A 27,615-nucleotide genomic window follows, 5' to 3' on the forward strand; every position below is an offset into this window, starting at 1 on the left:
ATTATAATGAGGTTAATCTGTGGAATGAGAAGTTAGCACATAAAAGGCGGTTTTGGGATTTAAATAAAAACCACAAACATTATAAATAGGAAGTTAAAAACTTTAAACATATGAAAACGTTGGTTGTTTGGCTTTTGAAAGAAGTACATAGGTTAAGGAAATTCTGTTAAAAATATTAAAACAAAAAGATACGTATACGCGGTAGTGTGCCTTTTTAATTTCAACCTTAACATGTACGATACTATTTACTTACAATTTTATGCAAAGAGTTTTTTCGAAAAGTAGAAAAAATATTCAAGGTTTTGTTTACCTAATTAAAGCTGTCATCTTTTGTCAGGTAAAAACTATGTCAATTCCTGCTTTAACAGCGCATTCAAATTTATTGCAGACATTTTGAAAACTCTGAAGTCACAATTAACAAAATTAAAGGACTATTGGGTAATCTTGAATCAATAAAAGTCTTGGAGAAATATTGTAACTACAAAAAGAAGTTATCGGTATATACATATATGTAGATAGGGGTCTACGTGCTATTTGTTTTAATCTTAATGGCGTGGCCCTTATTTGACATCTTGCTGTGCTGTTGCTCAATTTGGTGTGTTAGGTCCGTATTTTTTCAAAGAAAATAGGCAAAAAGTTGCAGTTAATGCGGATCGCTACTGTCACATGATTGAGAACATCCTCCAACCAAACTAACTATTGGACACTCACTTTCCTGGTATTTCTCTTACCGAAACTTGCAACAATTTTATACGTTCAAGTTCAAATACAACATATCCACAAGGTCTGATCACGAAGGTTAAGCTACAATGGGCTCTCAACAGCTGCAAACCATTTAAAGCTGCAGGACCAGATGGAATAATACCAGCCGAATTACAAAAGACTTCTGTTATAATTGCACCAATCCTTGAAGCAATTTTTACCAGCTGTCTTTACCTGGTCGATGTTCCCTCGGTATGGAGAGAAGTAAAAGTTGTTTTCATACCTAAAGCAGTTAAATGCTCCCAAGTCAATCCTAAAGATCTACGACCTATAAGTCTATCATCATTCCTTCTTAAGACCCTGGAAAGATTGATTGATATTCATTTAAGGGCACGTATCGATACCAGACTTCTGTCTTCGTTTCAACATGCCTATTGTAAAGGTTAATCGGTGGAAACAGCGTTACACACTTTAGTACGCACCATCGAATATTCCCTCCATGATAAAAAGTTCACTATGGTTGCTTTCCTTGACATCGAAGGTGCTTTTAACAACGTGGACACATCTGCAATCACATCTGCACTGACATCTCTAAATGTAGAGAGTTCGCTTCGGGAGTTAATTCATTTAATGCTTACTAGCAGAATAATTATCTCAAAACTGGGCAACTCTTCTAGCAGACGATTCGTTAGTAGAGGGACACCGCAAGGTGGTGTTCTATCCCCTCTCCTCTGGAACCTAGTGGTGAATGAAATCCTTACTAGTCTGGATGCGGAGGGTTTCAGAGTGATAGCCTATGCGGACGACGTTGCTATTAAAATTCTCAGACGAGGCTAAATACCTGGGTCTTGTCTTAGACAAAAAACTAAATTGGAAACGCAACGTACAGGAAAGAGTCAAAAAAGCTACTGTAGCTCTCTTTTCTTGCAAAAAAGCTATTGGTAATAAATGGGGCTTACAACCCAGAACCACGCATTGGCTATACACATCGGTAATCATAACGATTTTAACGTACGGTGTGGCAGTATGGTGGACTGCTTTAGAGAAAGGTATAAACAGGGATAAGTTAAATAAAGTGCAACGTTCAGCCTGCTTATGTATAAGCGGATCGCTTCGCACGACCCCGTCTGCTGCACTGGACACCTTGCTCTACCTTACACCTCTTCACATATTTAGCAAACAAATATCTGCAAGCTCTGCTATTCGCCTCAATGCTTCGTCGCAGTGGATTAACAACAACATTGGCCACTCCGTATCTTAGATATAAAGGATCAATTCCAAATCACACAGCCTACACCATCCCCCAACTGCAATTCGACAGAAACTTCCAGTTTTCTATACCTACCACATCTTTTTGCGAGGATATGACATTCTTGGATAGTGAGTCAATCCATTTTTACACAGATGGGTCAAAAACCAAAGAGGTGTGTACTCTGAACGACTGAAATTAAGTCTCTCATTCCGCCTTCCCAATCATTGTAGCGTGTTCCAAGTGAAACTTTTGGCGATTAAAGAAGTCTTTTCTTGGCTCAAAGAAAACGTGATATCAACATCTGATATCCGTATTTTCTCTGACAGCCAGGCCGCTATCAAATCTCTGGACTCTGTCTCTACAAACTCTATAACAGTCCATAACTGTCGATCATCTCTAATGGAGATGGCACAACAGTTTAATATTCACCTTTGCTGGGTGCCGGGCCATAGCGACATTCCAGGTAACTGTAAGGTAAGTGTGTCCGTTTCCATCTTGGACAGCCACTATAACATAACCTAACCTGTCATTGCCTTTTTTAAAATATGGGAGATCTTTTTGCTGGACCTTGTATATAAACCTTAATTGTCGTTTAAAAACAACTGAGTATATTTCTGCTGTAGCCCGTAGTTTGTACATTATTACTCATGTAATAGGATCTTCAGCAGAAACTGGAGACCAAATTCTAAAATCATTATGTGGATGTACACTGTGCGCGGCTTACCACTGATATGTACAAAGGCAGCAGTGATGAGAAAGACCAAAAAGATACAGTCCACTTATTATGCCACTGCCCAGCACTATGTCACACCAGAAACAAACTCTTAGCCAGACACTTCATCAATAATCTTGAAGAACTAGTAGAAATTTCAGAAAACAGTCTGTCAATGTCTACAAATTGCTATAGTAAGACAATCCATAGACATCATAGGTTTTTCTATTTTATTTTCAAGGAAGTTCAATACTTCGGGCTATCACAATGGTTCTACATTGATCTAATCGTGGCGATAACAGAATCAATCGCCGGACCATTTGCCTAACCGTAGCGTTGACAAAAAAGCAGATTTGTCGAGTATTCTTTTCTGAAAAATCAGAATGAGATCTCTTATTGATGAAACCTTGAATATTACGTCCTATAAGAAGTTACATATTATGTTATTTGATTTGCCTAACATGTCTGTGTGAACATAATAATGGAGACAATCTAATTTGCGCCAACTACAGAGGCATCAGTCTCCTTAACATTGCATATAAGATCCTCTCTAACGTTCCCCTGTCTGAAGCCGTTCGTCAACAACCTGATAGGTCCTTATCAGTGTGGTTTCAGACCACGAAAGTCCACCATTGACCAAATATTCACATTACGGCAGATTTTTGAAAAAACCCAGGAACTTCAAATCGATATCCACCATCTCTTTATCGATTTTAAAGCCGCATATCTTTAAGGAAGAGCACAACACAGCAATGTTTCATCAAGGTCGGAAAAGTTCTCACTGATGTATTTAATGTCAAAAAAGGTTTTAAGCAAGGAGATGCACCTCATTGTAAAAAGAATTGTGCAAAACTCAACAGTCAACACTGGCACATTCTTCCAAAAGTCCATCCAATTACTCGGATACACAAAGGATATTGACATAATTGGAAGATCAAAGCGAGATGTCAGTGGAGCGTTTCTGAGCTTTGCGACGGAAGTGAAAAGATGGGTTAAGTGTCAATGTGGACAAGACCAAGTATATATGTTGTCATTAAGAAAGACATTGAACGTGACGACGTCTTGGACAAAAAGTTACCATTGAAAGCTATAAATTTGAGGTAATTGAGCACTTTATCTACCTAGGCACCAATATAAACTCAGACAACAACACCAGCGCTGAAACGAAGAATAACTCTTGCAAATCACTGCTTCTTTGGACTTAGAAGGCAATTGAGTAGTAAATGCTTCTCTGGATCATCTAAAATCACAATCTATAAGGCGCTCATTATCCCGGTTTTTTTTATAATAAGCCCACACTCAAGGGGATATATTACCCTTATTATGTAGAAACTGTGTGAGCACTAGGAAAGGGAAAGAGGGGTTGAAAGGAGATGCCGGTGCACATCGGTTTTGATATGCTGAATATTGCAATATCTGAGAAAGGTAAGGCATTCCACATTTGCATAGTACGGCTAAAGAACGAATCTCTGTACTTGACATCAGTACGACCGAAGTTGGGTTCGAGGGTATATTGATGAGAATTCCTAGAAGCGCGAGAATTACGGTTGAACTGTTTAAGTCGAGGAATGCAGCTGGCTATATCTCTAGAGCATAAACCGTTCAAATAACGGTAAAAGAGGTTCAAGTGACGTAAATGATCTTATGATGGTAATATCACTAATCAATCTAAATGCTCTACGTTAAATACTATCCAAGAGGCTTAAGTAAATGGCAGGAGCACCAGCCCAGATATGAGAGTTATACTCAAGCTTTGGACGTATATAAGTCTTGTAAATAACAGCCAGATCAGAGGGGGAGAAAAACTTCTTGCATCGCCTTGTGATCGCGTATGTGATCGTTCCACAAAAGGTGGTTAGTGACACACATACCAAGAATATCGAGATGTTCAGTTTCCTCAAAGCAGGTGCCATTTATGGACAATGGCAGGAGGGTATATTTCGCTTTAACGATACAAGACAGCATTGCGTTTTCTAAGCATTAAATTCCACGCGGTTTCTTATTCCCCATTGTACAATGCTGTTTAAGTCGGAATTTAATGAGCTTATCATATTTTGTCGTTGCAGTTCCACATCCGAAGAAGAGGGATGTGAATCTGAAAACGAATATGAAAAGCTAAGAGTACTATCGTCAGCGAAACAATGTATTGGATTAGATGTAGCAGACAGGAGATCATTAATAAAAATGAGAAAGAGTGTTGGAGATAGAACAGAGCCCTGGGGCACACTTGAATCCATCCAATACAACTTGTATTGAACGATTTAAAAGGTAATTACCAATCCAATGAAGGAGGGATTCATGGAAACCGAAAGGACGCATTTTCGATAAGAGAGCCTGATGCCAAACCCTATCAAATGCTTTTGAAATATCTAGTGCAATAATCTTACTTTCTCCAAAACTATGTAAAGATTTGTTCCACTGTTCGGTGAGATGAACCATGAGATCACCAGTGGACCCATTGCTACGAAAGCCATACTGTCGGTCATTAAGAAGCTTCCGTTCTTCAAGATATTTCTTGAGCTGATAATTAATCAGCGTTTCCATGACCTTGGAAAGAAGGGACGTAAGTGCAATCGGTCGATAATTAGACCGTGAGGAAGATTCGCCTTTTTTGGGAATAGGCTGGACAAATGCGGTTTTCCATCCGCTCGGAACGAGACTTGAGGAGTAGGACAGATGAAAAAGCTTACGCAGTGGTTTTGCCAGCGATGAAGAACACGTTGCTACAGTACGAGTGCGAAAAAAGATTTGCCCCATAGAATCATTAACCCAATCAAGTACAGGCGGAGTCATAAAACTCACTGGCAGCGTTGAACTATCCCTGTTCTGCGTTGAGGCCTGGACCATATCAAAGGAAGATGAGAACGTCTTTCGATGCTTCGAGAGAAAAATTCTTCCGATGATTTTTGGTCCTGACTCAGTTTGTAAACGCAGGTGAAGACCTCAACTAACTTGGTGTGCGAAACTAGAGACAGCTAGCTATATTTTGGCAACAATTCAAGATGTTGGTTTCAAACTAATTTTGTTTGTTTTATTATATGATTATGTTTTTGAAAAAATCCAATATTTTTAACTTCCCATAGGGAGTTATTGTAATGGGTCCGATTTGTGAAATTGAAAATGTTGACATTTTGTCGACGTTTCATGGTCCCTAAGTCAAAATAAAATATTTTTAGAAAGATGTCTGTGCGTGCGCGTGTTCGCGACGTTGTTTTCGTCGTCCATAGCTCACGAACCAGTAGAGATATCGATATCAAATAAATTTTGTTATACAGATAATAATTCAGAAAGGGCTCTTAAGAAAATTGCTTTGGTGTTTTTTTTTAAATAGCAGTTTAAAAAAAAAGGTGAACATTTTTGTTATCCCTAAATATCTTACGAACCAAAAACGCTTGAGACTTGAATTAAATTGTATATAATATACTATAACATGATACAAAACAAGTATATTTTTTGAAAAGAATCCAATTAACGCTTTTTTTACAAATCAAAAAAACTGAAAAAAAATTGTCTTCCCGAAAATTTTACGAATAAATAATGATTTTATCTTAAAAACAATTTTGTGCTACGAAGAATAAAGTTTTCAACAACTGGTTGAATTTTGAGAAAAATGGAATTGACAGTTTTTCTTATTTTTACAAAAATAAAAACCTAAACAAAAAAATAAATAAAAGTTAGTAAAAATTGATTTTCGACTGAAATATCTTGTCAAAATCTTAGATCTTGGCTTGAAACTAATTTTATCTTATAAGAAATATTGTTTTCAACATTCGGAAAAAATTTTGAAAAAATCGATTGATAGTTTTTTCCAAAAAATAAAAACCTAAACAAAAAACCTAACAAAACTTGGTAAAAATTTACTTTCGACTGAACAGCTTTTCAAACATTAAAAATATTGTTTTAAAACTTTTTTTATTTCACAGAAAATATTTTTTTTTCGATATTAAATAATTTTTTTTTTTTATGAAAATCCAACAGTTTGTGGGTTGCATCTCTAAAAACCTTTAAAGAAATGTTGCTTAAAATTGTTGAATTGAAAAATATTTGTATACAAAAATATCCCAGAAGAAAAAGACGTATTTTTGTATTTTTTTTTAGAAAAATCCAATTGGCAACTTTTTAGAAAAAAAATTCAACAACTGGGAAAAATAACTAAAAACTGATACAAAATTGTCAACGACTAAAATATCTTGAGAACAAAGAAATAAATGATTTCAAACATTTTTATGTGTAACAAAATGTTTTTATTCTTTCACAGACTTCTTTTATTTGTTTGGGACTTGTCTGCTACTATTTTGAAGTCACTTAAATGACGTGAGAGCTATAATTTATTTAACAAATTTACAAACAACAATAAATCTTTAAAGTTATTGAAAATAAAACTTTCAAAACTTAAACTTCATTTTCAATCTCAAAATGAGATTCTTCAAATGATTACTATAAATAAAATATTACCAACTAAGTGGGAACTTCTAGGCACTCGCCATTCTTATTAAATCTGAAAACCATTCCAAAAAAAATGTTTTCAATAAAATATTTGTTTCAAATTTTCTTTATCCATATCAAAGGTATCACAAATAATATTCGAGAAAAGCAATAAATACCTAAAAACAAACAAATCCAAGACATTGTTCTCTAAAAGCCTATATTTCATAATTTTCAAAACCACTTTCCATAATTAGCTTCCTCTCTCCCTTTTTCTTTTTATCCCTCTCTTTCTATCTCTTTAAAAGTTAGTATATTTTTTTTTTAAACTCATCCTTCCTGAATGACGATGACGATGATGATGTCCTAGTTTTTTTTTAGATAAATAAGAAAGCAAAAGATTTATTGAACAAACAGGACAGAGATATAACGGTACCTACACTACACCACTATATATGTACATAGAAGAACACATAATAATAAAGGCAATTTACTGTAACTCTGTGTATATGCATTCTAATTAATTGCTTACTTCGTCTTCATCATTATCATCATCATTGTAGTCCTAGTCGACGTCGTCGTTGTAGTAGTAGTCATTGGGGTAGAGAAGTCTTATTTGACTTCGTCTTCCATTACGCCACCCGTCGTCTTCGTCGTTTTGCCCGTCATCGTTGGTGTGCTTTCAATTTACAAGTTCCGCTTTCTTTCCTGCCATCATGCAACATTAAATCCATGTTCTTTCTTCATTCTATATATAAATCCAATACCCACCTTCTAAGCTCTATGTCCTATTTGGAAATTACCAAAGCGAGTTCCTGTGAGCCATACCCATCCCAGGATGACGATGATGGCGAAAACCTAAACCATGGAGCCGTTCTTAATTATTACCACAGGCACGCATTATATATTCCCTCTATTTTCCTATTCTCAAGGCACAGAGCCAGAACCAGAAACAGAGTCAGAGCACACAGAACAGAACACATAGAGTACATTTATAACAAAAGCTCACTCAGAGTCTCTGCAGTCTCAGTTATCAGCTATGTTAGCTATACGTGGATGAACTGAATATCCAATGTTCCAGGACACGCAACTTGTATTATAAAAATCAATAAACACCCTCTAAGCCTGGTAGAGCTGAAGCTGATGGTCTACTTTTCCATTGTTCTAATACACCTAACTACCCACAGTTTCATCCTCTATTCCTATTCCTCAGCTTTGCTTGTTGCCTCCTCTGCAGTGTGCCTTGTCAATTTCCATTTGGAGAATCTGTGCTCAGCTCATAAGAAAATCCTGTTTATTTAAGGTTAAAGGACTGCTGGTGCTACTCCTGCTGTCGTCGTCCCTACGGTCTGGTATTCTTGGTAGTACTGGTTGGTATAGAAGCAAGTCGGTGCGTCGCGTTGCTTGTTCGCTCACTTTTCGCTTATCAGATGCCGCCTATCAGCCGCCCTCCTGCTAATTCGGTTTTAATGGAATTCCTTGCCAAGCGCACAAACATTATACACGAATACAAATGGTTTTTCACTCCATGGCGACACGACACAACCATGATGTAGGGGAGCCGTCCTCTTCGTCGTCGTCGTCGTTGGAGCAGCGCAATATGGAGCAAGTGAGCGTGGCTGGGCAACTATGCGTAGCGCTAGGGTACTATCCATCCAACCATTCTATGCCACCTCAAACCAAGGACCAAGGGGATCTGATGGGAATCTCATGAATATTTAAGGAATTCAATTGAAATAAAGAAAAAAAGCTTGACAAGCACCACACAAGATTCACGGATGGAGTTTTATGGCGCAACGTGAACCTGGAGAGTTGTTTTTTGATCTGGTAGAGGTTAAAACGAAGAAGGACATTTTTTTCCTACTCCGAGAAACAAATGAATAAAAAATAATGATAAAAACTTAGTCCTTATTGTTCTACCAGGAGGACCGTATTTTGTTTAGACCTTTCGCATGCTATGAGTATAAAAAAATTAGGAAAGGAGACGTAAGAGGATAGGAGATGGGTCGTAGGAACTTGAAAGAAAAAACATTTGATGGAATTATCTTTTTCTTAGAAAATTAAGCTTGGAATGTAGTTATTTTTGGTTGTCAGGACAACTGACATAGGTGTGAGATTTTGGTTAATTTTGCGGCAAGAAGTATTTCAATTCTGTTGCTTAGCCAAGATTGACGCGATTTAGAGCGGAATTTAAGTAGAGAAAGCTTCTACGATTCTTTTTTGATATATCTACAATGTATGTATATCCCTTAAGGCTTTTAAAATTGATAAAAAGAAATGTGTTACACATACTTGACACACAATCTTTGTAAGAAATTGTGCAGCTCATATATATAAACAATGAATAACTTTTTTTTAAATGAAATTTCAACTATCTGTTATTTTAAGAAACTCCATTCTGAATATCAATCATTAAGAAAATAAAGTCTTTTGAACAAAATTTGAAGAAAAACGAAAACTTATCAATAAAAACAGAAAAGTTTGTTTCTGAACAACTTTTCGACTAGCAATTTTTTAATTTATGACTTCAATTATTTTATCCAAACAAATTTGTCCAAAAACTTAAAAGGGGGGGGGGGTATTTATTATACGTCTCCTTCGCTTTTTGTTTTATTTGTAAATGATACAAAGCAAAAATACTTATCTAGAAAGCTGTGAAACCTTCTTTTGTTATTATTTATTTATTGTAGTTTTCACAGCCAACAACTTACCGTACTTTGTTGGAAAATCTATCAATAGTATAGTACATTTTTACAGAAATATCAAAAACAATATCCGCAGTATGGATACTACCGATAAAAGTTAAAGTAGAATCTTACTACAGATGGGTTTCTGACATTTATATGAATCTCGAGTGGATCTTATGTGATTTCGTTTTCAAATGTTGGTACGACTGAAATTGCATTTGTATCCCGATGGCTGTGTTCGTTGAGTAGTTGTGCATTTGGAATCATGTGTTTCCATTGGGAAAACAAATTAATCGGTTACTGATGATATTATTTAGTTTTGTTACTATAAAAATGGACTAACTTGGCTTATTTTGCAAGAGAACACAATAGAGAAGATAATTAAGTTTCGATACGCTTTTAGCAAAGGTTTATCTCAGTTCAGATTGAATAAATCTTTAAGTTTTAAGTTTAAGTTTCTAAAATGCAAATGGTGCATCGATGTTCTTCATGCAGTGCAAATGAGATAGTTTGATTCGTGTTAAACAATGAAGAACTGAATAGATCAGCACTCCATGTGTAATTTTTTTGTATTTGATTAAAGCAAAACTTTATTTTTTGTACACAAACTTGCATTATCTGTAAAACCAACTCCTTCACACAGGTTTTTCTTCACAAATTTTGACTCGATTACGGTCGGGGAATCAATCTCAATTGAACTCGATTCAGGTTATAAGGAATTAAGGCGAGCTTCAAGCTCGCTTCAACACCACATGTTAATGTAGTAGTCTACGAACGAACCCCTTTCTTGGAGTTTTTATTTTATGTCACATTGTTTAGTTACTTAAAACTTTGAAATCAACTATCACATTACACAGACGTATTTTCTTGATTTTGACAGTCAACTATCAAAAATCAGCTTACACAATTTCAGCCTTGGTTTGAATTTCGCTTTTTTTATTGGAATTTTTTGATAAATTATTCTGGATCAACTATCAACTTTCAAATAAAAAAACTGGACTACTGCGGATCGTTTTTTTTTTGCTAATGAAGGTAGCTCAATGACAGTAAATTTTTTTGTTCAATTTTTTAATCTAAAATATCCGTTTTAAGCTTAAGTTATGGTGTCATATTCTTACGAATTTAAGATTTTGTAATAAAAATAGTATACTCAACATATATTTATTATAAGCAATTCAAAAATTAGCAAGAATAAAAATTGTATTTCTTAAATTCCAAAATTCAATTAAGAAAACTGTAGCAAGGGTGTGTTCGAAAAACCATAAGACTAAGGGTGAGGGCACAATTTATAGCCCCTGAATAAAATTGTAGGAGATACAAGTAGTTTGTAATTTAACATAATTCCAACTTATTCTCATCAGGTAATTTTTGTATTTCACAATTAAAATTTGAATTCATTTGTCAAGTCTAAGCATTGCTAATTTGTGTTCATATTTTAACACACAAATTGAAAAGTTTTTTATGCTTTTGAAATGATTTTACGATTTAATGAAATGAAATTTGATGGCTTTTTAGATAATACATATCCCATTGCGCGGATTAAAAACTTTAAATAGAAGCCCCAAAATGGTTTTATTAGCATTTACAAACTTTAAACAATAAAAGAAATAAAGCCTACTCTACCGAAAAGTAAATAAACCCTTAGAATTTACCAAGAACCGTAGTACGACTTTGTGAATTATTCTAGCAAGTATAATCTTCAAGCCATCTTCCAGAGTAAATTGTTTTAATCCCTTATCTATGACATAATTTCTTTTAATAGTTTTTTTGTTATAAGTAAAACTCAACATAAAAATAAATAAGGTGGCGGAAGGTGGGCCTAGTGACTTACAACTTTCAACCATTTGTGTGTGTGAGTACTGTTATCCGAGATGGGGAAGACCTAGAGTTATAAGCCGAATTCTACCGGCTAATTTGGGAAAGCACTTTTTATGACAAGAATTACTCAATTCCCTTGAAAAATTAGATGGCATAGTCAGGGAATGAATCCAATCTCTCTGGCATGACAGTCCAACGTACTTGCTATCATGGCACGGGTACTACCAAAACTCAACATTAGTTTATACAAACAAATCTCTACTTTTTATTTGGATGCATTGGAAAAAGGCTTTGAAGTCGATTGAATCCTTACTTAATTTAGCAAGGCATTTGACAGGTTAAATAATGAAATTCTTCTTAATGAATTAAGTAAAATTAGACTTAACGATCGTTTCGTTATATGCGAGTTTCATCATATCTTAAAGATAGTTATAAAGTCAAATTTGGTGTAACTCAAGGGAGTAACCTTGGTTCATTGCTGTTTATTTTATAAAGATCCGATAGAAAATTATTGTAATCAGTTCGATTTGTCGAATTGAAAGTTTTGACGTTTATCAACGCAGTGTGACCAGTAACAACCGTAACTACATCAATGCATTGGCGTAAGAAGCAGAAGATGGTGCAAATGGTGCGACAGCAGGATTGTTTACAGAATAACTAAAGAGCTGATCGGTGCACACAGCTCAAAGTAACACCTGGTGAAAGAAGTAGACGGTACTTTCAGATGGTGGAAAGAACACTTTTCCTCGGTTTTAAACCGAGTGTTTGCAAACAACGTGCAGCCGATGCCTTCTGAAGCTACCTAACAAAGTAATCCCCAAATCCGCACTGCACCTCTCTATAAAGATGAGATCGTTGACACAATTAAAGCACTTAAAAATAATAAATCGGTAGGACTTGATGATATTCGTCCATAGCTTTTACAAGCAGCGCCAACGTCATCAAGCGAACTCCTTCATTTGCTCATAAAAGAAGCCTGAACAACCGAAAGCTTCCCCGATAAGTAGAAAAAGGGAATGATCGTCAAGCTCCCAAAAGAAGGAGATCTTACAAACTGCGAAAATTGGAGAGGAATTTTCGTTCTACCTGCCATTGCCAAAATAGTCTGGAACGCATCAGAGAACACATTGAGGCCACACGCGATGCCAAACAAGCAGTATCCCGCGCTGGATCCTACTGCATTCATCATATCAACACCCTGCAGATCATTATAGAACAGTGCGTTGAATATCGATCACTACTACACCTTCTGTTTATCGACTTCGAGAAGGCCTTTGATAGAGTCAACATCTGGTTAGCTTGGCGGAGGATAGGCAATATAAAGGCAACATGTGATGGATTCAACTGTCACGTTCTGCACGATGTTAGGTTGTCAGATGATTCTGAAATCCGTAGCGGAATCAGTCAGGGCTGTATTATGTCGCCAATATTGTTTTTGTTGGTGATAAGCGATGTACTGCGACCAGCTTTGTCACGTTGCGGCGGTATCCAATGGACTTAGGCATCCTATTTAAAGCACTTGGATTACGCGGACGATGTTTGCTTACTCTCTCAAAGGATCATGGATCTCCATCAAATAAAAACAAGTGTGAAGAGAGAAGTTTGGGGCTGAAAATTAATTCTGGCAAAACAAAAATGATCAGCCTTGGAACCCTCTCAACATCCGGTGGAAAAAGTGGAGAGCTCTCTATACCTTGGAAGTATCGTCTCCATCGAAGGCGAAACCAAACAAGACGTCATTTGCTGCATCAGAAAAAGCAAAAACGGCGTTCAATATGCTGTCAGAATAACTCTATCAGCTTAAGAGCAAAGCTACAACTGTTTCTCACAAATGTGGGATCTGTGCTTCTTTATGGGTGCAGCACCTGGAAGGTTAAAGCTGCAAACCTTCGTGAATAGATGTCTTCGCAACATCCTAAGAATTTTCTGGCGAAACCGTGTATCAAATGAGGTACTTCATAGAAGGACAGGTCAGGAACCTATAGACGCTTCGAAAAGGTAACGACTGCATTGCAGGCCACGCAATGCAGTGGAATCCATCCACACAAGAAGAAAGGAGAGCTGGATGGCCGCGAAGCACATAACACAGGACAGTCGAGGTGGAATCAGCGTCACTTAGTAAGTGACGTGATACCAAACAAGTGTATTTTGGAAAAAAAATCAAATTTGCCCTTTTTTTTATAAATAAAAAAAATAATTGTAAATAGGAAAATTAAGTGATTTTATCGCCAAAATAATTGTTTGCAACGAAAAATAACGTTTTTGACATCTGGTAAAATTTTGGCAAAATTCGAATTGACAGTTTTTTTATAAAAAAAAAAATAACATGACTTAAAGTTGGTAAAGATTGGTTTTCGACCCAGATATCTTTTCAAAAACTAAAAATATTGGCTTAAAACTAATTTTATCTCACAGAAAAGTTTTAACATTCAGTATTTTTTTTTTAATCCAACTGTCAGTTTTTTCATGAGCAAATAGAATTTACGAAAAATATTACGCAAAAGCTACTAATAAGGACAACTTCAATCCGGCGAATCTCCGGTCGATAAGTCTTCTGCCGCTTATCAGTAAGATTTTCGAAATGGTTTTAAATAGAGCACTGTCCAAATGGGCTGAGAACAACAAAATAATTCCGGACGGAGTTCGACATGATTCTGATATCCAGTGGAGCAAATCTAAATGGCAATGTACTGGTGCTTGTCTTCGACACCGTATGGTTAGAGGGTCTGTATATAAAATCAACCAGACTTGGCATAAGTAAACCATTCTTTAATATGCTTTATGACATGCTTAATGGTAGACGGTTTATTGCCAAAATTGTTTATCTACCAAAATCTTTAATATTAAAAATGGTCATCAACAGGGAGCGGTAATATCGCAACTCTTTTTCAGCATTTACACCAGTGATCTGATAGCAAGTCTGACTCAGGTAATAGCTTCCGCCGACGACCTAATTGCGTATAGAACGGCCCCGAAAAATTGAGGTTATCAAGACACTTTTGCAGGATGTCTTCGACAAGATTCAGCAATATTGGAATGACTGGAAGTTGAAAATCAACTTTCAGAAGTGCAAAACTATTCTGTTCAGGACTCCGCTGTATGGAACCTCAAAGGATATGAAAAAGAACTGGACAAATCTAGGTATCGTTGGACCAAATCGACAGCCACTGGCGAAGAAATGTGTAGTAAGGTACCCTGGGGTTTGGTTGGTTCAGTACTTGTATTTTGACAGACATATGAGTGATGCTCTGGCCAGAGCTATAACAAACTTTGTCTGAAAAAACGGTTGTTTTTTAGCAGCCGTCTTATCCGGTCTATGATAATCTATGAGTGACCGGTATGGTTCAACGTTGCCCCATCTCAAATGAAAAAGAAAAAACTGTAGATAAGCAACTCCTTTACAGTCGAGAGATCCTCGCAATAGACGCAGCTGAGCGCCTTCGCTTCAGTAGTACTGTTTCCAATAGGGACCAAATAGAAAGTTAGGTGATGCACGAGAACCAATTCAATGGCTTCAAATTGAGAATGTCATTTAAAGTTGTTTAGGGCGTTTAGTCTTACTGCTTAAAGCTTAATGTGGCGGTTCTAGTTTGTAAGTAGTTTAAAGTAATTTTAATTTCGTTTTAAATTTTTTATTAAATAAAAAAATAATGATCAAGAACCAAGTTTTTTCCAAATATCTTGGTTTTAGATTAAGTTATTATTATTTGGTATTAAAATTGTTTTTAGGTCGAAATGCATTAGTAGATAATTAATTGACATAGAGCGCCCGCATAAGCTCAGTAAGATATATTTTTAACGTTTTTGATATCTACCCTAGTTTGTTTTAAGAATTTTGGTCTTGCTTTAAGACAGTTTTAAGATTTTGATAAAATAAAAAAAAACATTTATGGTAACTGACAGCTGTCAAACTCAGCTGTCGTTTGTATTGTCCTTATATTTTATATTTGTCATTTATTAAAATGGATCACTTAAAAATCAAACAATAAGTTACTTCAAAACTGTTGAATAAAAAGTAGCCATTTTACGAGATGATTACGGCTGTCATAATTGATTTCAAAATAATGAACAATTTTGCTAATATTGCTGGGCCTTTAAATCATCGTGGTTTTAATTTGCTTACACACAACCACAAATTCAAATAATTATTCTTAACTATTGTGGGTCTTTGCCGAAAATTAATAATCTTGAATGTTAAATTTGGTGTAAGTTTTAGTTTTTTTTTCATGCAACCAATATTTACCCCATAGAATGCAAAAACAAAGCATGAACAAATTTAAAAAGTTTTACTCACTATAGTCAGGTGGTTCTTAATTTAAAAATACGAGACAAAACAACAATGAAAAGAATGAATATACAAAAATGTACCTACATTCATTTCATGCACACATATGTGAACCTACCCTTAAGGTAAAATAATTTAAGTAAATCTTCTATATTTTTTTCTCAATCAGTTTTTATGCTCAGGAAAATTGTCAACTTGTGTGTCTTTTCTTTATTATTTTGGGACTATTGTTTTTAGCTATGGAAAAAAGTTGGTCTTTTTGTTTCCTCTCAACTTTATAGGATGTATAGAAGGGCAATCAATCTGGTTTGTTGACAATGCTTTTTTGTTGTTCCTATAATTCCGAAAGGACTTATGTAACTTTCATCCAATGGTTTTTGGATGACAAAAAAAAAACTAAAAGAAAAATAGGTAAATAAGGATAAGATTTTGTTGACATATTAAACATATATTTGAATTGCCATTCATTCAATTTTATATTAGTCAGAGATAAAAAAGTTTGAGAGGAAGAGAATAATATTGATTTTGGAATATAGGGCAAAACCAAATTTTATATAATTATAGGAAGAATGTTTTTTTTTCAAATAACACAGGAAAGAGATTATTTGACAGGAAAGGTCTATATCGTTTAGACCACACACCATCATCTAAGCTCTAGAATATTAAATTAACTAAATTGAGAGTGTTCTGTTTCAGAGCCAATTGGAGCCTGGAAATTAATAGATTTCAGATGAAAATGGCAAGAATAGTCCTGTTGAAAGGTTTGCTTCCTGGAAATAAGTGACAGTTATTGAGTTTTATAATTGACTTTATTTAAATACAAATGTTTTGCATGATGCAGAGTTAACTTCTAGAAACTTATACGTTTTATAAATACCTAGAGCTTTTTCTAAGAAGAGGTGTTTTTTTTTTTATTTTAAACTTTTCTTTTAAATCGAATGAAATTCATTAAAACTCATAAGTATCCTTGTTTTCTTTGTTTATTTTTCTTTTATCTGAAAGTATTTTTAAACTACAATTAAGTCATTAACTGCACAACAATAAATAACTTATTCATCAAAGTAACACCCTTATATTAAATTATCACGCTCCTTATGCCTGCTTTCCTTTTCTTTGGTTAAAATATTCTTAAATATAACTTAAATAAATAATTATTGTTGCGTGAGTTACAAAATGTAGGAAGGTATTGTTTTTGTTTCCATTTTTTTTTCAGTTTTCAGAATAACAAAAATGTTGATGTAGTTTATATTTAAATTTTATAATTTAAGAAACATTATCAAGGAAATACCTTTGTAGTAGGTATACATTTAATATACCCCTATTTTATAAGCATGCAAGGATATGGGGTTCTTACTTAAGTGGCATTTAAATTAACTGTTAGTCGATGTTATGAGGGTTATTTTCTCCTGCAACCAGTTGATAGAAAATGTAAGGATAAAGATTTTTGTTCACTTTTTGTGGCTAAGTTATATTTTTTTTTGTTTTTTCTTGTTAGCAAATCCTTGTTAAAAATAAAAAGTATAAAGTTATATTCCAAATAAAAGAATTATGAAGTATGAAATTAACATTTAAATTTATAACACAACCTTTGAAAAAAAGATGTTTTTACTTATAAAAAATAGCAAGTTTTGCATTCTACTACTTAAAAGACCGTGCTTATGTGAATAATGTTCAATTCTTTTGTGGGTCCATTCAAAAATAAAATTACTGATGTTATAGCAGCGAAAAAGTGATAAAAATAAATTCACAAGAATCGCATGCATTGAATCTTACCAATGCATACGTTTGAATGATATTTGTTGATACTTAGGGGCCAGTTATAGCTATCATTGAAATCAATCCGGAAAAATGTTTGAATCGATATTTGACGGTGTTTCCCTTTGGTTAGAAATGAAAATTATATACTGATCGATCGGAGACCACACAAAGAAATTTTTTTGAGAAAAAAAAGTGTAATTAATCTTTTATTTTTCTATAAAAATTAATTTTTCTATTTTCCGGATGGAAGGGTAGGTAGAAATGGCGATCTCAAGGCAACCTAGCCTGAGATCCAATTAGTGCTGTAGTGCGCCATTTTGATACCAAAAACTCGTTTGACCTTTGATTGAAGGGGATAGATTTATAGAGAAGCTTCATAGCGATTATGTAAGAGCCATTTTGTAGCATTGAGAAAAAAGATTAGGTCTCTAATCTTTGTCTCAGATAGCTCATCAAGTTCTTGAAAGAATGCTTTTCCAAAGTATTTCATTCTAGTGTTTGCCAAAGCAGGACATTTGCAGAGGAAATGGATTATCGTTTGACTTTCTCTTTGATCACTACAGCTACGGCAAAAGGTGTTGTAAGAGATACACAACTTGTCTGCATGAAGATTTTACCCTTCATAGCACCAAGAGGAATGTTAACCATTTCCGCAAGTGAGCTATGAAGGGCCGATCCTTGCCTGGCTAGCTCGTCAGCCCGTTAATTTCCCACGATACCACTATTGCCCGGAATCCAGATCATTGTGACACCGAGGTTAATAATCAGGCTCGAAAGCTCATCGCGACATTGCTGGACCAATTTAGATGAGGATATGGCCGAGTTAATGGCTTTGACAGCTGCCTGACTGTCTGCAAAGATAGCCGCATTTCGGTTTTGGTTTGGGTTTTGTTTAAGTATCTTACATGCCTCCCTTATTGCCAGCAAAAAAAGGTTTGGCTACACTTAGGGACTCAGAAAAGATCCCAGAACCAACTCCGCACTCCATCTTTGAGCCGTCAGTAAAGATGGTTATGTCGAAACCTATCGACACGATGTCATCCTCCCAATCTTCTCTCGATGGAAAAATAACCTTAAAACCCTTACTAAGGCTCAAAGTAGGAGTGCAGTATAGTCAGTGTCTACCGAGATAATATCTGAGGGAATAAATTTCGTTGTGTTGCTGTGACCATAAGGTTTTGACAACCAGCTGTTTGATTCCATCAGCCTAATAGAGTTGCAGGAAACTATGTATTTAATAAAAAGGTCGATTGGTAGAAGATCCAAAATAACGTTTAAGGCGTCCGTTGGGCAAGTACGCATGGCCCCTGTGGTGCCCACGCAAGCTGTTCTCTGAACCTTCTTTAGCTTATCAATATTATATGCTTTTCTAAAAGCAGGCCACCACACAATCGAACCATATGTTAAGATTAGACGTAATACGGCTGTGGACGTCCATAAAATCATTTCGACTGAAGTCCCCACTTTTTGTCGAATGTTTTGCTGCAGGCGTAGAAGGCAACACAGGCCTTCTTAACCCGTACTTCAATATTTAGTTTCCAGTTTAGTTTAGGGTCGAGTATAACTCCCAAATATTTTGCACTGGAAGACAATGATAGGATTTGACCGTTGAGTCGAGGTAGCGTGAAGGGCGGTACTTTAGTTTTGGTGGTAAAGAGCAACAGTTCAGTTTTACTTTGGTTAACTCCTAGTCCACAACTCGTGGCCCAGTTGCTAACTTTCTTCAAAGCTGACTCTGTGATTTCACTTATCACAGAGGTGTACTTTCCTGACACCAATAGCACCAAATCATCCGCATAAGCTAGAGCCTTCACTCCACATCTCTCTAATTTAACGAGAATTGTATCCATGACCAGAGGCCATAGCAGAGGCGAAAGGACACTACCCTGGGGTGTTCCCCTACTCACGTGTTTTATTGCTATTATATTGCCTAGAGTGGCTCGAATATTCCTACCACTGAGCATGGAAATAATCCGGATGGAAACTCATTTTTGTGTTTCAATTTCACACAATTCAAATGGCCGATGTCTGTCAGTAAAAATTTTTCGGTGGATATCAATTAGAAAATTATTTTCAATGACAGAAATTTTTAGTGAAAGCTATAAACGACCAAAAAAAGTCCAATGTTTGTTTTCAAACATGAAAACCAATGATAGTTATAACTGGCGCCAAAACCAAAACTTTGTAACGAAATGAAATTTGCATCAAAAATGTATCACTCTCCGTATTTTGTTAATATTCTATAGGAAGTTAATGTTACTGAAAAAAGATGTGTTTTAAATATTTTAAATGCCAACGGGTTTTTCTACAAATCAAACGCAATAGAAACGCCAAAATTTTGTGCCCTCGAATATTTTGCCAACATTAATTGATTTTACCTTCAAAATCATTGTATGCAACGAAGAATAATGTTTTTTTTTAAACATCTCCAAAATTCTGCCAAAAGTTGGTAAAAATAGTTTTTCGACGAAATTATCCCGGGAACAATGAACGATATTGAAACCGCACTCATTTTATTATGTACCTACCTATGTATTTGCAAAATGTTGTTAGCTTTTTGTTTAAATTTTTAGAAAAATTCAATTCAAATCTTTTTCTTACAAACAATTAAAACAACTAAAAATTGATAAAAACTGGTTGTTGACGCAAATGTCAAAATATTGTTGTTAAAATTTTGTAAAACTTTAAGAAATATCTACAGACGATCACAAATGGAAAGTTATCAGTGTTTGGGTCTCATCCACACCTTTACTTTCGAAGCTGAAAATTGCATGAACTCGTACAAATTTACTAAGATTTTTAGACATGAATCAGATTGAGTTTGACAGATTTTATGAATTCTTTTAAAAACTCCATCTAGCTCGGTCCTTAGCTAGATGTCTACAGTTTCGCGTTCCAAGTTGGGTGAGTTCACTTTCCACTTTGATGATTGATTGATGATCCACGATGATGTTGATTTTGACCGAGACGTCTGTGTTGTAAGTCCTTTCTTGATGACAGTATGTACTTTGTTTTACCCTCATTAACCGTTAAACCCATTTTTGCTGGCTCTGCCTCAATACTCACAAAAGCTCCCACGCATGCAAAATCGCATGACAGCGCATCACCTTGTCTTAAACCTTTTTTGACGTCGAAAAGTGCTGTTAAGTTGTTTCCAACTAAAGGTTGGCAGCGTGAATTCTAGATGGTCATCCTTCATAAACGGACGAGTTTGGCAGGGATGCCAAAACTATACATGGCTCTATACAGCTCGTCAATGAACACAGTCATAAGCGGCGTTGAAATCGATGAAAAGATGGTGGGTGTCGATTTGGTGTTCTTGGGTTTTTTTTTCCAGGATCTGCGTAATGTGAATATTTGATCGGCTGTGGACTTTCCTGGTATAAAACCATACTGGTTAAGGACCTATCAGGTTGTTGACGGTAAACTTTAGACGTTCACATATTAGCAGTTCGCATTCGGCATATAAACAATAGGTCCCCTCCCACTCTGACAACATTACTCGCACATAGAAATGGTTTGGAATTGTAAGTTACTAGGACCTAGTTCTAAACGGACTATTGCGCTACCCAATTTATATTTTTAAATAGAAAATATTTCAACTTTATCAGTTATCAACTGTCAAAATTAGGTAATCCCTTTTATGTTAGTTTTAAATGAACTCTCAAAAAATTTTCTGTACCAGGACGATTGAAACTATGACCCCGAAAAGAAAACACTCATACACCCAAGTGCAACTTTGCATTTATTCTCATCTTTTCCACAGATAAAATGGTGATTGATGATTTTTTAAGGTGTGAAGTTTCTCATAATTTTGTGGCTTATCACAGTTACACACAATTCTTACATTTGTATTTGATATTTGTTACTCAATTATTTCTATCCTACTTACTTACTTACTTAAGGTGGCGCTACAGTCCGGCGCGGACCTGGGCCTCAACCAACAATCGTCTCCAGAAAGCTCGGTCCCTAGCTAGCTGTCTCCAGTTTCTCACGCCAAGTTGGTTGAGGTCCTCTCCCACCTGGGTGCGCCACCTGAGTCGCGGTCTTCCTCTACTGCGCCGTCCCTCGGGATTGGATTCGAAGACCTTCCGGGCTGGAGCGTTGATGTCCATCCGCTCTACATGACCTAGCCATCTAAGCCGTTGGACTTTGATTCTGCTAACTAGGTCAGTGTCGCTGTACAGCCCGTACAGCTCGTCGTTATATCTTCTCCTCAATTCTCCATCTATGCGTACGGGACCAAAAATCGCCCGAGGAATTTTTCTCTCGAAGCATCCTAAGAGGCTCTCATCTTTCTTTGACAGGGTCCAGGCCTCAGCGCCATAAATGAGAACCGGGATGATGAGTGTCTTATAGATGGTGATTTTACATGCTCGAGAGAGGACTTTACTTCTCAATTGCCTTCTAAGTCCAAAGAAGCAGCGATTTGCAAGAGTTATTCTTCGTTTGATTTCAGCGCTGGTGTCGTTGTCTGCATTAATAGCGGTGCCTAGGTAGACAAAGTCCTTAACTACCTCAAAGTTATAGCTGTCCATGGTGACGTTTTGTCCAAGGCGTCATCGTTCAGTGTCCTTTTTTGATGACAGCATATACTTGGTCTTGCCCTCATTGACCACTAAACCCATCTTCTTCGCTTCCGTCGCAATGCTCAAAAACGCTCCACTGACATCACGCTTTGATCTTCCAATTATGTCAATATCATATGCGTATCCGAGTAATTGGATGGACCTTTGGAAGATTGTGCCTCTAGTGTTGAAGGTTGAGTTTTGCACAATTCTTTCCAGAACGATGTTGAAGAAGTCGCATGACAGTGCATCGCCTTGTCTAAAACCTTTTTTGACATCAAATGCATCGGTAAGATCTTTTCCGGCCTTGATAGAGCAGCGTGCATTCTCCATCGTCATTCTGCACAAACGGGTAAGTTTGACAGGGATGCCAAAACTAGACATTGCTCGGTAGAGCTCTTCCCTATAGATGCTGTCATACGCTGCATTAAAATCGATAAAGAGATGGTGGGTATCGATTTGAAGCTCCTGGGTTTTTTCCAAGATCTGCCGTAGTGTGAATATTTGGTCGATAGTGGACTTTCCTGGTCTGAAGCCACACTGATAAGGACCAATCAGGTTGTTGACGAATGGCTTCAGACGTTCACATAATACGGCAGAGAGGATCTTATACGCAATGTTAAGGAGACTGATGCCTCTGTAGTTGGCGCAGTTTAGAGGGTCTCCTTTCTTATGTATCGGGCACACTATGCTGAGATTCCACTCATCGGGCATGCTTTCTTCCGACCATATTTTGCAGATGAGTTGGTGCATGCTCCGTACCAAGTCATCGCCTGCTGCTTTGAATAGTTCGGCGGTGATGCCGTCAGCTCCAGCAGCTTTGTTTGACTTAAGTTTAGATATAGCTATCTTCACTTCGTCAAGGTCGGGTAGGCGGAATTGTTGATCTGCGTCGCCGAGGTTGAGTGGTTCTATCTCCCTTACAGCGGAATTCGGTTTGTCATCGTCGTTATATAATTTGGAGAAGTGATCTTTCCATATTCTCAGCATCGACTGTGGTTCTACTACGATGTTCCCTTGATCGTCTTTACAGGCTTCGGTTCGTGGCTGGTGCCCTTGGGAGGTTTTTTTTACCTTTTGGTAAAATTTACGAACCTCATTCCTGTTGTGACATCCCTCTATCTCCTCGATCGCGCGCTTCTCATGCTCTCTTTTTTTCCGTCTAAGAAGCCGGTGTTCCTCTCTCCTCTTCTGCTCATAGAGCTCGCGAGCAGCTCTCGTCCTTTTGTGCAGCGCCGTTTTGTATGCCTCTTGTTTCGTTGCGTGAGCTTGCCGGCATTCGTCGTCAAACCAGGGGTTTCGCTGTGGTGGCCGTGTGAAACCTAGCACTTCAGAGGCGGCATCTCTGATGGCTGCAAGGCAATGTTGCGACTGGTTTTCAATGCTTAATGCAGGAAGCATAGGACTCCCTAGGAGGTTATTAGAGACTCGATCGGAAAAGGACATGGCAGTCTCTTGCGATTGTAGCCGTCTAACGTCGAATCTTCTCACAGTACTTCCTTGTTTTGGCTTGGATCGGGATATCCGTAGCCGTACCTTGGCTACAACGAGGTAGTGGTCCGAGTCAATGTTGGCCTCTCGGAATGTTCGGATATCCTGGATACTGGAGAAGTGTCGTGCGTCGATCGCAATGTGGTCAATCTGGTTGACAGTTGATTGATCAGGAGATTTCCATGTCCCCTTGTGGATATTAAGATGCGTGAACTGCGTACTAGCTACCAGAACGTCTCGCCCGGCAGCGAAATCGACCAGCCTGAATCCGTTGTCGGAGGTAGTGTCGTGCAGGCTGTTTCTACCGATTATGCCACCAAAGATGTCTTCTCTTCCTAGCTTGGCATTAAAATCTCCTAAGACAATTTTAATGTCATAGCCAGGGCACTGCTTATATGTCTTGTCCAAGAGCTCGAAGAATATATCTTTGGTGTCTTCATCTTTCTCCTCTGTTGGGGCATGCGCGCATATTAGGCTTATGTTTGCGAATTTAGCCTTGATGCGGATTGTCGTGATGCGCTCGCTCACACTGTTGAAACTCAAGACTTTTTGCCTGAGCCTAGTTCCAACAACAAATCCACATCCAAATAGACGCTGTCTTTGTTCTCGGTAGCAGTCACCGTAGTATATATCGCAGTCTTTTAGTTTGCGTTTGCCCGGTCCATCCCATCGCACTTCTTAAATGGCTGTAATATCTGCCTTGCAGCAGTTTAGGGCTTCCGCTAATTGTTCGACTGCACGTGGTCTGTTAAGGGACCTAACATTCCACGTACATATCCGAAGTTCGTTGTCCTTATTTCGTTTGCGTGGGTTGTCAACAGTGAATCCGTCCGTTTTTACGTGGCCAGGAAGTCACCCCGACGGCACAACCCCCAACCTGGAGGGCCAGATCCTTAGTATAACTCCAAGGAAGGGGAGCCGGATGAACCGCTCCTTATAGGCCTGGGCTCCGAATATGTCGAAGAAGCCCTATAAGGTGTTCACTAAGTAGTTCGACCTTACTGGAACTGTAGACGCCACCATTGATTCTATCTCGAGAATTCGTCCGCTGCCGACTGGATAAGGAGAGGTGCCTTAGTGGAAACACCTCTCCCCCCCTCTCTCGTTTGCTGCCCCCAACAACTTTCCACTGGGGTTGGAACCCAATCTCCAGTTGAGGTACTAGGCACCCGATGTTCACCGCGGGGAGGTGAGAGTAGGAGTTGATAGACAGAGGTGGGTTTTGAGAAAAACCTGTAGACGCTTGTGTCCTCTTGAATGCACATGTCTACCATTTGAACATCGATTTCTATCCATCTTGCCTTATATTTTGTCTATTACGCCAGGTTTTTAAAATATGTGTACCCTAGCAATTTTTATGCGCACCGTAAACATTAGTTTGTCTTGTTTTTCAAAATAAAATTGCTTTCACTTTGTCAAAGTCCAATATGACCAAGTGCTGAAAAGTGACCTTATTTAACTTTTGTAAGGCGCAATAACACTTGGCTTTATTTCACGGCACCACAGATAGAAATCTTAAAAGGAATACATCAGAAATCTGACATAAAAGAGTAATTTTTTAGCCGCATTTGAATAAAAAGCCACCAAAATCTATGCAAAAAGTGCAATTTTATTGCCAGGAATAAAACTTTGTTGGCCAGAGATTTACCTGATTTTATAAATTATAGAAAAAAATAAAGAGTAAAGACAAATATTTCCCCTTGAAAAAGTATGAAGCAAACTTTTAAAATACAAATTGACATGCAAAAAGAATTTGAAAACTAATTAACAATCCTTTTCTCAAATCTTTAAAACCATACTCAAATTCGCCCCACTAAAAAAAAAATGTTCAACACGTAGTATTAAAATTTTAGTGTCAAAACCACGAATTCCTTTGATGAAAGTTACAGCTGTAACTGCTCCATTCACAGGTGGTATGGAGGCAAGATGCTTTCTCCAGAAAAATCCGGTGTGAGAAAAATGATGATTTTTATATGAATCACATCTCATTACTTAGAATACTTCTTGAATATGAAGTTTTACGATCCTCATTAAATGTTTTATATGCTTTATCAAGATCTTTTCCCATTCAGGGATAACATAGAATTCGAATTGTCAGAGTATGAGCACAGGATAAAAACTTTTGCCATCCTTATCGTTAAAGGAATTGGAATCATGTAGAAGTACATTGTAGGTACCGACTTCCTTGCGCGTGTACATATATAGGTATTAAGTTGAAGAGAAAAATGGCAACGACCGAACCGACAACGACGACGAGCTAGCTAGGAAGATGTCGAAGACGATAGCATTTAAGTGCTTTACTTTTTGATTTATTTTTATTCGTATTCACCTCTTCTCTCCCTCACCACAGAGATGAGAAAAGACCAACTTCAGGAGGTTTGGTACTCGTATATATCCTCCCAGACTCGCATTGACTTATTCCATTAGAAATATAAAAATAAAATAAAGCTCCGGGTTAGGCCAAGTCAAGACTTTGCCACCAGCAGCGTGAATTTTATGTATATAGTAAAATGGATGGCCAAGAATCTTGAATAGCAATAATCTTCCACTTTGTATGGAATTAAAATGGTCATTAAAATTGCTCGAAAATATTTTATTACACAAATGAAAGTTTTTCGCTTCCTGCTGATATTATTTTTTGTTTTTCGCTGATGTGGGGGAGAGTATTTAACCCTTAAGATTTAGGTTCAACGACGAACGATGCAATGCACGGCGGCGGTTTTGGCGGCAACCGAAGAACGATGGCGGCGTTTTAGAGGGAGGAAGAGATATAATTCATATAAAAAGTCATTGAATCGATAGAACAAATCATGGGATGAGAGTGGGCTGAGGAGGGTAGTGTAGAAAAAGATCATAAAATTCGTGGTAGCCATCAATTTAATGAAACTTTATTCTTCCTGCAGTTTAAGGTGGTTGAACAAACTTGAGAAACAAGAAATGAAGTGAAACTTGTAGGTCCGTACTTTTTATGGATCATTATATTACCATGACTTTTGGGTGAGAGAAATTGATGGAAAGCAGATGTTAATAGTTGTGAACGCGACTTGACGTTGATTTTGACGGATATTCTTTCAATTGGATGATGAAAAAAAATAAAAATATAATAAAAGAAGCCGTCAATAGCTCATGTTGAAATTTTATAGTATTTTTGGTAAAGAATGTTCTGACGAAATGAGATGTTCTAAGTGAAAATGCTACAACACCCACTACTTAACATTTTATCATTGGAGCCATTTAACGTTCATAAAATGCGAATTTAATCTTGTAAGAATATTTAGCTGGAGAAAGACAAACGCTTGGGATATTTTTAAAGTCTTTAGATTCTGCAGTTTTCAAAGTTAAAACCCCAGTAGAAGTGATTTATTTGAAATTAAAGGAAAAATGAACTTGGCAGAACTGTACAACAACTGAACTCCATAGCAATGGTACCTTACGGAAAATCTGTCAAAGTATTCACACCGATTATATTTTCATTATTATATCCGATGGGGAGGCTGCCAAATAAAGCAAATAACAGTTTTGACATTTCTATTAGAGTAAACATATAAATGCTTATTCCGAGTCCTGTCAAAGTTACTTACCGAAACAGATTTATTATTTGTATACTAATGTCTCAGGAAATCAATTCAGTCAATCTTGATTTTTATGTACCTACCTTATGTATAAAACGATGTTCACGTTGACGTAACTCATTTTGACAATTCATTATTTTTTCGCACTACTACTCGTTTAAAAAAAAGTTTCTTTCCTGTCTCTTTAAAATTGTTTTAACTCATTCTTATTAACTTCCCATAGGAAGTTATTGTAATGGGTCCGATTTGTCAAATTGAAAATTTTGACATTTCTCGATGTTTCAAGGTCCCTAGAGTCGAAATAAAAGATTTTTAGAAGGATGTCAATATTGTTTTGACATCTGA

At 36.8% G+C, this 27,615-nt stretch overlaps 1 protein-coding gene across 1 annotated transcript in view; it reads right to left on the reverse strand.

Annotated features, from left to right (window-relative positions):
• Positions 1-1,861: 1,861 nt before the first annotated feature.
• LOC129943527 (probable cytochrome P450 6g2) overlaps positions 1,862-27,615 on the reverse strand; it is a 144,594-nt gene continuing 118,840 nt past the window's right edge. Inside the window, exon 5 of the mRNA XM_056053038.1 lies at positions 1,862-1,874. The gene's annotated coding sequence lies outside the window, so the exon portion shown is untranslated. The remainder of the gene's footprint in view (positions 1,875-27,615) is intronic.

The sequence above is a fragment of the Eupeodes corollae genome, chromosome 1, assembly GCF_945859685.1.
Source record: "Eupeodes corollae chromosome 1, idEupCoro1.1, whole genome shotgun sequence".
Lineage (NCBI taxonomy): Eukaryota > Metazoa > Arthropoda > Insecta > Diptera > Syrphidae > Eupeodes > Eupeodes corollae.